General features: G+C 36.4%; 1 protein-coding gene across 1 annotated transcript in view; it reads left to right on the top strand.

The window, feature by feature from the left end:
* Nucleotides 1–2254: 2254 nt before the first annotated feature.
* The window catches only part of gatad2b (GATA zinc finger domain containing 2B), a 234465-nt gene continuing 225605 nt past the window's right edge, over nucleotides 2255–11114 (top strand). Inside the window, exon 1 of the mRNA XM_028794120.2 lies at nucleotides 2255–2421. The gene's annotated coding sequence lies outside the window, so the exon portion shown is untranslated. The remainder of the gene's footprint in view (nucleotides 2422–11114) is intronic.

Genomic DNA, 11114 nt, shown 5'->3' with positions numbered 1-11114 from the left:
AAGAAAAAAAATGCCTTCTTTGTAGGATTGTATGCCATCTCTTGTGGCTTGCTGATTAGTGGCTGTAATCATAATTATACCTAAAGTATATAATTAAGGCAGCTAATTCACAGATCGCATAGACAGGTGCAAAGGTCGGTGTAGTAGGCTACTGATTATAATGTGCTAACTATTTCTAAAATGGTAGAATTGTCATTCATTGAAATCTGTTCTGTTTTACTGTATGTTTTGCTATATTTTGTGTGTTTATGTATATACAGTAAATTTAGATTCTATATGGGTTTAATAATTTACTGTTGGTACATTATATTTGTAAATAAGGGTGATTGCTGTCAGCTTGTACTCAGTGAAGAGTGCTGTAAAAAAATAATTGAATTTATTCCTGAATTTCCTACACTATACATAGTTAGACATTTTAAGTTGAGCCATTAAAATCATAATAGTATAAATAAAAGGAAAGCAATCTTAGAAGATGATATAGAAAAAGGTTACATTAAAAACACAAAACTGTTTTAAAATTTTCAATAAACCATTTCTAAGAAATGTCATCCTTGTGCAGAAGACATAAAACTGAACAGGTAGTAAATCTAATGCTAAAGTAGTTTTTACCTCTAATTTTAATGTGTGGCTTAAACTTTTAAAATGCTGTCTCATTTGATTAGTGGAAAAGCGGAAATTGATCTAATGTGGGAATATTTTACTCAAGGACAATTGTATACAACATTTTTAAGAGTAATAATATTTCTTATTTGGCAGACACTTTTATCCAAAGTCTTCTGACATTTGACATACAATTGATCGCATTTATTGTGTTTTTCCAATTGGAGCACAGGCAATGAAATGACTTGCTCATTATTACATAGTATTAACAGCAGGATCTGAACCCACAACTTCATGGTTTGGAGTCCCAGCTCCAAAGTCTTAAACACCACACTGTCTGCCAATAATATTAGCCCTTAGTTTAAAAAAAAAAAAAACTGCATACAAAAAAGTACTAAGTACAGTACTTCGTTACATAGTACTTTGAATATATTAACTGACAGCACTATAACTGAGGCCCATTGTCTTATTACATTTTCCTGAGGAAGCCATGCAAGTAGCTAAAATAAGGTAAAAATTAATCATATCAAAGTATTATAATCATGAATTTGTGTCCATTGTTTTCTAGCAGGCCATGAAGTACTCCATTGCCAGTCCGGCAGTGCGCTACTGTTACTTTACCAGAGTTGCACAGGGCATTTCTCTAGTTAAACATGAAGAGTAAATTGTCTTTGACCTGTGTGTCTCTCTGTCTCATCAGCCACATATTGACAATACAAATTGTCTATCTCCAGACTTGAGGTATAACAGAACTGGTCAGCCTCCTTCGTGGTGTGTGAGTGCCAGCTCTGTTAATGCATATATATATATATATTCTTCCTTTACGTTAGGTCTATCATGGGTTAAGTAGTCTGTAGCACACTACTTTATGCCATTACTTGATTTGTTAGCTAAAATGGCTAGCGTAAAAGATGCCAGAGTGGAATTTTTGTAGGAAGAACCATATTTTAAATTGTATTTTTTTTTTTTTTTTTTTTTTTAACCAGCTATGTCATCAGGGTGTATTCTGGCTGAGTTGGTCAATCTGGGACACGTACTGTTTTTAGAAGAGTGTGGGAGGAACTCTAGGCCGCTGTTAATCACCAATCACCTTAAATGAATTTTCTGAATTGAGAAACTTATCCTATATGCCGTTTTAAGCAAGATGATTTTATACAATTATGTGAATGAAACTCCTTGCATTTTTCCAGTGTAGGTCGATAACTGGATGTGCAAAGTTGATTCAGCTCCTTCTTCTTCAGTCAGTTCCACATAAACTGTAAATAGCAATCCCTCACTTGGCACAGATTCAAGGTGTGTCTTTAATATAAACAAAAAAAATCAAAGACCACTTCATAGTACAGTAGTCTTATTTAGACCGGCATTAAGAAAAGCCCACCTTGCCTTTCACTACTTAATGGAAAGAACTGTTTACTCTTTGTTTTAATGTACTACTGGTTATTTTGTCAATCGTCCCTAAAGATGCTTTTAGTGAAATGAAACGTTACAACATGGCCGGCCGGCAAGCTACGACGAAGCTGCCAGGACGACGGCATAATAACCCATTTAGCTGCCATCGCTCTGTCTTTCCGTGGATCCTCCCCTCCAGACAGACAACACCGCGCACGCCCCCTCACTCCCCCCACCCCCCCGCGCCGCCGACCAATAACCCGCCTGCGTGGCCGCGGTCGGGGGCGGAGAGCAGGCGAATGCTAGCCAGGACCCAATCACAGGCTGTGTGTCACCGCATCGCCTCGCAGCCGGTAGTTGCGGCTGCGCTTCGGTTTGGAGGAAGACAGAGCAGAAAGCCGGAGCTTGAGGAGCACGGGTGACGCCAGCCAGGTGAGCAACATGCGGCCCAGCCGCCGCAGGGCTGAAGTAGGCACCGCGGCTGTGTGTTGTAGTGTCGGCCCAAGAGGCACGCGGAAAATGGTCCCGGAACTCGGGTGTTCCGATTGTAACGGCGCACTGGTGACGCGCTGTCTGGTCCTTCCTTTAATGTGTACGATTGCAGCTGCTTGCATCCCAGTAAGATAGCGGTTTTACAAGTAGACACTGTTTGACGCTATAAAGATTGGTGAACACTATTGTTGTCCACGACGGATAGTCCGTCAAATGTTGTATTTCAACGTCGACGTCAGCGTGAGCGTATAACAGGGTTATGAGCACATCTAAGAAACTGAGCCGTGACATCACCCTGCTTTGTTTGAGAGAAGAAATGATGGCCGTTTTTAAAACGCGTTGACATACAGAGAGCGCCGATTGTCGCAAATCCTTTGCAGACATCGCGCGGCAGGATTGAAAGATAACTTTTGCAAACGTATGATTGTGGCAAATGTAAAGTTTCCATCCTTCTCAATTTAGTCTTTATATTTGGAAAGTAGGGAATCACCCCCATCCCCCTCACGGCATAGCTGCCGTCGAGGCCGAGTCTTACTGTAAACCTCTTTCCTCGTATCTTGTGAACTTGAAATAATACGCCTGTGCTTTAGACCGCTTTGCATGATGGGTCGGGCTTCACGCTGATCCAGTGAAGGAAAACGTTGTTAATGTTGAACATGTGTCTTAAACACGTGTGAAAATATGCAGTGGAAGATGTTTTAATCAAGTCAAAAATTGATTAACAAGGTATACAGAGATGTCAGTTTCTATTTATTAATTTTGTACTGAGAATTCACTGCTCATTTCATTGAATGAGGTTTTACCATTCATTTTCTTAACCTCTCCTTCAGTGTTTGAATGTGCTTAATCAGTTTTATGTTTTTGTGGATTAGAGTCTATTGTGACAAAGTAAGCTGCAAGGCAAGAACCTACCCTGTTGGGGCACTGATCCTTTGCAGGGTGCTGTTGTACACACTTGTGCTCAGTCTTGTAGAAACAATTTGGACTTTTCAGTTTAATTGAATACTTGTCTTTTTGGGATTTAGGAGTGAAAATCAACATTGACAAGTTGAGTGTGTACTAACTTTACACACATGGCAAACACTGACAAGGTGAGAGTTTGTGAATTCCAAGCAAACAGGTTTTGAATCGAGGTCTCTATCCCTAAGTGCTGCCCCACCATTCCATTTTTTCCATTGTCCATTTCTAGGGCCTCAGGAACACTATGCTGCCAACCTTGAGTGCAAATTCTTTACAAGGCACACTAATGCACACTGCAGTGTTAATTGAATACACATACAAAGTTGCTATGCATTTATGTATCTTCAAGACCCGTGTGATCAAAGTATCATGTGGTCAATGTTTAATAAACAGCTCTGAATATGGCAAGATGCTTTTGACATGCATGATGCTGTGTCCCATTTTAAAAGTTAGGCGCAGTGAACAGCATCCTGAAGCATTTTACAGGCATGTAATAAAAGGCTCATAGTTTGTTGTACATATTTAGGATGCAACCTAGGACTGAGTACCATGTAGGATTAAGTATACTTCCTCTACTTCATTGAGAATAGCATAGATAAAATTTGGATGTGCATTATTTTACTGTTTACCTCCATTTCATGTGCTAGGGATTTCTATGCTATATACTGTATGTGAAGTGTTGCAAAACACAGAAAAAATAATAACAAACCCTAAGTGAGTTTAAAAAAATAAAAGTATGGATGGATTATAGATAATCTAACCATCCTGTTTTGAGCATTTTTTTTAATAGTACAGGGTTAAGAGAAATTGGAATCAATTTGGCAGCCATAGGAGCCAATCATGAATAATTTTATGATGCTGAGCTTTTCTTTTTAACTTCCCTTACTAACGGACACGGTTGTGCTAACCTAGGTAAAACTTCCAGCATGACAGAAGCTTTTCCTGCTTTCTGCATCCTTGTTGGCAGTGGCAGTGACACACTTTGGTTGGAGCAGTAAGGTATAGCTGAAAAATGATTTATATTTTTACTCGAGCACCCAAGGTTCCCAAGATTTTTACTGCAAGTGGAAAAAATACAAATTTTTATAAAGCAGTTTAATTTCACCAGTAGTTTGACAATGTTTAATGTAATATAATATTTATTTATTATACAACAAACACTCTGATGCATCGCAGTCTTCACTCACTACTGCACTTTTGGTGAACATTGCTTTGTGCTCCTGCAGATATATTCAGTTATATCGCTGTCTCTTTGAGTTAAGCATAATAAAGGCATTCTTTCACTCCTTTGTACTGCCGCCTCAGCAATTTTTTAAAATATATTAGACAATGGTATATATCCAGTCTTGGAGAACTAGTTACATAACTAGTGATAAATGTAGTGCTGTCCATATTTCAATTTATACTAACCCCACCACTGCCTTACTGAACTTAAGCAAGACTAACTTTTAAAAATATGGAAATTATAGTTTTATTGTGATTTTTAGGATGCTTTTAGATAAAAGTGTTGTTTAAATAAAGTTGTACTTTTAGTTTTATGTTATTGGCATTTTACTCAGTACATGGTATCTGACAAGTGTAAAACTACCTTTACTGTAAGAGCATCAAGAAATCATGGTGGTTATTCACTGTGAAAAACATGTTAGTTCACCTATAGCAATATGAAAATTAATTTATAAGAACAAGTGAGACAATTGATATAAAGTTTCTTTCAGTTCCTTTCAATTAGAATATTGCAGACTCTTGAAGCCTAACAGAGTGCAGCATTAATTATTGTTGGGGCAAGTCAAAAGTTTGTGTTGGGATAGTAAAACTATTGAGGAACTGGTCGACCAGTGGCCAGACAAGCTGTGTGATTTTTTTGATTTTTTTTTTTTTTAATCACTTTTCCAGTTGTTAAAGGGAAGAACTTTTTTGTCATGGTTTTGTCTATTTTCTGTGTTGAATGAAAATGATTTAACCAGAGCTTCACCCCACTCCATTTGTTTGAGTGAATTTCTACTCAAAGGTGTCTGTCATGTGACTGTAAGGGCAAGCAGAAAAAAAAGTTAAGTCGCAGTATTCAGTAAATCAAACCAACAGTGGGCAGTAAATTAACATAATTGTGGGAGTATAAGCATTCATGAGTTGACCACAGCCTTTCTCAAAATGTTTTCATGGTGTACAGAAAAAACCTTCCAAATAAAACAGGTAAAATAAGTTCTTTTTTTATTGAAACCTCAAACTATCTTGGAAAATTTTATGACTACCATGATAATTCTGTTGCTTGTTTGGCTATGAAGTGAGAAATCTAGAAACTACACTATTGAACATCATTGTTAATAAGATCAGCGCAGAAATTAAATTTGCAAATGCTGAAATTAATCTTCTCATTCTATTATTTGCTGAAGTGTGAAAAGTTATTTATTGAATACCCTGTATTATCAAACTCGAAAATAGTAACTGACTGGACCATGTTGTGCAGTACAGTCATACGCAGATTTACGGCCGACCGAGTTGAGATGATTCATACTTAAGGCCAAGGGCCATAGGAAAACAGTAGGATAATAATGTTCTAGAAAAATCAGCCACAGTAGTAAATCTTTTATTATGAGACCCTGTGAAATACTTATATGTTTTCTAACAGTTAGAGAGCCCGTTAAGGTTTGCTTTCATCTGTGCTGCTCCACGTGATTATTTCTTATGCATTCAGCCAGCTTTGCCTTCTTTACACCACTGTTTCTTGACCTTTATGGTCCTAGGTCTCAGTTTTTCCTTTTTAAATTAATTGATGACCCACTAGCAACTATTGCAAACCACGTCTTTGGTGAAACAAGTGCGATTGGGGGTCCCCTTTGGTGAAAGAGGTTCTCTTGAAAATAGGGAAACGTCACACAGCGCTACTGTTCTCTTAGGCGACCCACCATGACCCACTAGTGAACTAATGACAGCAACTCACCAGCCATCTGCGGAGCAATCCAGGGGTTGAGAAACACTGCCTTACGTGTACCGGGTGTGATGATGCAGAGACTTGAAGGTCAGTTTTTGTTACTCCATGCCAACCTATCTGTGACCAACCCCCAGAGCCTCAGTTACAATGACCTGTACACTTTGCAACCAACATACAGCCAAATGGCTGATCCCAATGGAGCCATAAATCGATGCATGACTGTACTTCATAGACCTGACTTCTTAAAGGTGAGCTATGTGGCTCACCATCTTGCAAACAGATGAGATATCGCTCATCAGTGAAATTAGCTAATTTAAGATAACTTTAACTTTGAATAGTTTTTTACCTAAATTATGATTGTAACTGCTTAGTAAAATGTATTATTTAAAGTGCATTTTATGATTTCCAGTTACATTGGGCATTAATTGGATGGTAATATTCTGTGGAAATTTAATTTGAACCAGCAGAAATTAAACTCACTGGCTGATAAGGAAATGTTAAACTCTTCTCACAGGCCGTTAATGTACTGTACGGAAGCTCAGCAGTTTGATGGGTGATAACAACAACATTTATTTATATAGCACATTTTCATACAAATGATGTAGCTCAAAGTGCTTTACATGATGAAGAAAGAGAAAAAAATCAAAATAAATAAGAATTAAAATTAGGGAACACTAATTAACATAGAATAAATGTAAGGTCCAATGGCCAGGGAGGACAGAAAAAACAAACAAAAAAAAAAAAACTCCAGACAGCTGGAGATAAAAATAAAATCTGTAGGGGTTCCAGGCCATGAGACCGCCTAGCCCCAACTGACAAACATCAGTTTCATTGGATTTGCTCTAGTTGCATACAAATATCTTCTAAGAACATATGCAACATTTACTTCCAAAGGTGAATAATGCACAGGAAAGTGTAACCAACATTCAGCTAACATTTTGCATACAAATATCTTCTAAGAACATATGCAACATTTATTTCCAAAGGTGAATAATGCACAGGAAAGTGTAGCCAACATTCAGCTAACATTTTTCATCTGTTCTGTAGGGATACATCTGAGAAACAAATACAGAGATGTTTATCCCTGTGAAGCTGGGACACCATCCCCTGCATGCTCGACCTTACCTTCTCTTTTGCATGTGGTTTCTTTATCTCTTTGTCTGTTTGTGCATCACTTCTTGGTTCAAAGGCCCATTTCAGCTGTCTTTCTTTCCTGCAGTTGCTCAAGAAGAAGAAAAAAAAACTGCCCAAAACTGTTGATCTCTTGGCTCAGATGTGAGATGAATAATGACTATTAACCGTGGACAGTCTAAAATGATCAGATTACTAGATGTAGTGCTAAAGGGCAAGATTGTATATGTTTTTTTTCTTTCTTTGTTCTCAATAGTATCTAGCTCTCATTTGTCTAAATGAGACAGAATCTCTTCAAGGGGAGTACAATGGATGCCAAAGGTGTGCCAGATAAAATTTGAAACAAAACTTTAAATTTGGTGAATGTCTTCACCACCTTATGTATGGAAAAGGAAAGACACCTTAAGTTGTAAAGTGTGCATTGTAAGAAGGCTACTGACTACAAATGTGTTATTTTCTGAGCTGTTTTAATGCATTTTAGAGGCGGTGTGACAAAAAAATGAAGTTGTAAGTAAGTTTATCACAGGTATGTGGTATTACATTTTCTGGGGGAATTTTAGTTATTTTGGACACACATATTGTGAATGATGCAAATGAGATATTCATTTTTGTCAAAAAAGATTGGGGCAAGTTACACTTAGTAACCACGGCAACTAAGCAACACCTCTTAGACTGCTCTTTAACAGGCTGTAGATGGAGCATAGTGTAGTGGCTTATGATTTAATGAAACTCCTGTTTGATGAGAAGTAAAAGTAGGGATACTCTAAACAGGTTTTTTAGGCCCGATACCAGTTAGCAATTTTATGTTACTGAATTTGTTGGCTCCAATATTTTTTTTAGTTTTTTTTTTTTTATTCTTTAGAAAACTTTTTACATGAACAACGTAATCAAATATGTAGGAGCCTTATGTTCTCCTTTAAAATGTTAACTTTGGTATTTTTATAATTGAACTACAGGAGTGTCCATAAAAATACTAAAATTAAATTAAAATACATGCTTTCTAACTACCGTATATACTTCCGGAAAAGTTCTCCCGCAGATAAGTCGAGAGTTGATTTTAACTTATAACTTCTAGTATTTTATAATGTCGGTCATATAAGTCGAATGCGGAAAATTCATGCTATTTGTCCAAGAGATTATGATATGCTAACGCCCACCTGAGAGAGTAACCACGGAGCACACTGCCTTTTTTTTTCCTATGTATTGTGCCACGTGACCACATGGTAATACCCAAACTATTCCGAAGTAACTTTTGCACTGATTTGTGTTTTTTGTATCTCACACCTTCATACACCTTTATCGTAAGATCATCCCTTCTCTACGATGGAGTGTTTGATCAGAATAAAATATGAAGCTGGTTTTAAATTAAACATCGTTGAAGTAGCAAAAGAAATTGGTTACTGCGCTGCTGCAACAAACTTCGATGCGCCTGAGAAATTGATGCAAGATTGGAAGAGACGTAAAAAAAAAAATTTAAGCGCCTCATTTTTGAACGGGCACATAAGTCGGGTCTGATTTTATGATTGATTTTTCTGGTTTCTGGACCCGACTTATACGTGAGTATATACGGTAATAAAATACGTACAGAAAATATTTACCCATAAGGAAAATAAACTGCTTCTTATAGTTTAAAAGCTGTCATATTTTTTAATTTCTTCTGTAATGGATATATTTGAAGCAAAGCTTAATTAAAAAAAACAGTAGTTTTCACTATTTTTGTCTATATATATATATATATATATATATATATATATATATATATATATTAAGGCTGTCAAATTGAAGGTCACTATTTGAATATAATTCGAATTTAGATAAAAAAGGTCTTCTTCAAAGGCTAAACTTGACATCTGTTTGTCAAACAATGGTTGTTTGTTTTACCTGCACTAATTTTGGCATTGTTTTACTCCAGATGTGCTATGCAAAGCTGCAGTATTTTACTGATCTACTTTTGCACTTCAGTTCCATGATCAGCCTTTTCGTAATTTTGAATGGTTAGCTTGTTTTCTTCATTAGTAGAACGTTCCATCAGACCACTTAACAACGTAGTGGGTTTTTTCCTCTCCTACTGCTCTGCACTTAGATCCACAAGGATGCTCAGCGCAGTGTTTCTAAACACTCCTCCTGTGCCCTAAAATCATCTTTTTGAATCAGGTTCTGTCCCATTCACTCTTAACCTTAGATTCCTGACTGTTGGTTATTGATAATACCTTCTAATTAAAGCAAATGAAAAATAACTTGCATAATTAAGATTTTCCTTTTATTACAGTGCTTTTTAAAACGGCAGCTTTTACGATCTTCGTCAGCAAACACGTCGTGTCCCACAATTATTCTGTCTTGTGGCTGCTAGCTTGACACATTATACTTAAAGCAGTGAGTTGTAATTAAAAATATTCAGGCCACCTTTATTAAAATACTGTAATGATGCATCTCTAATGGAGATAAAAGTAGACAGATTGTGCAGACCCTGACTTGATACTGTGCCTAGCATTTTATTCTGAGTGGTGCAATATAAACAGTACCCTGCTGCTGCGCATTCAACACTTCCAAAATAATAAAACAAGTTTGCCTTCAACCTACCTGCCTCTTGCCTTCTGTTTTACTTCACTCGCTATTCCACCTGGTTTTAGTAACTGACCTGTATTCGTCTTAACTTAAACTTAAACTGCTCTCTGCCTGTTTGGCACCAAGGCATATCATGGTACATTTGCAGTGCAAGACTCTAGCTGAGTGTTGCAAGTGGGACACATGCAAAAGTGTCATAAGAGCTTCATGATTTGCAAACATACATGTAAATAAATAAATAAATTATTGATAATTAGTAGCAAAGTACAGTTCATTTAACTCATAAGGATTTTGGCAACCATTATGTGACTGCTTTTATGGCTTGCTGTCCCAAGAAGAACTTACACACCCAACCATCAGTACTAGACTAAAAGAAAGATTGCAGTGCAGGTGCTAGATGGATCTTTTATTTAAATGACAGTTTCCCAAGTACCTCTAAGATTTTTTGTTTGTTTGTTTTTTGTTTGTTCTTTCTATAGCCACCATTGCAGTTGTTACCATCATAATAAAGTACAAAAAAAGTACATACAAACATACATGTTACATCTAGAATGGTTAACTTTAGTTTGAATGTATTTGAATATTTAATTATTTTTAATCTGAATTTTCAGACCTTGTTTCTGGCTAATTTGACAGCACTTACAATTTTCAAACATTGATCCATTTAATTGATATTGATAGTTAAACATTGCTTAAATGTAAATATGCATGCAGCTATAGTTTTGAATAATTTTTAATTATAAATTGCCCTGCAGCTTTTTTTTTTGTTGTTAAAATATAAATGAACTATACTGTATTTATACTTTATTTTTTGAACAGTGTAACTGCTAGACTTCTCTGATTGTTGAGGTGTAATTTTAAGTATGGATTACCATTTTAATTATGCAGCTCTTACTTTTTATTAAAACATATACTGTATGACACACAAACAAATAATAAACGCAGTACAAACCCTTAAAAAAGCTGCAAAGATATCAAATGTTTATAAGATGTTTATCAAGAAGTTGCAAGGCTGGCCTGTTTGCCAATTTTACAAGTAAAATTGACA

This window comes from Erpetoichthys calabaricus, chromosome 2 (genome assembly GCF_900747795.2).
Source record: "Erpetoichthys calabaricus chromosome 2, fErpCal1.3, whole genome shotgun sequence".
NCBI lineage: Eukaryota > Metazoa > Chordata > Cladistia > Polypteriformes > Polypteridae > Erpetoichthys > Erpetoichthys calabaricus.
The sequence above is the reverse complement of the archived record's forward strand: the minus strand, read 5'-3'. Positions and strand labels throughout refer to the sequence as shown.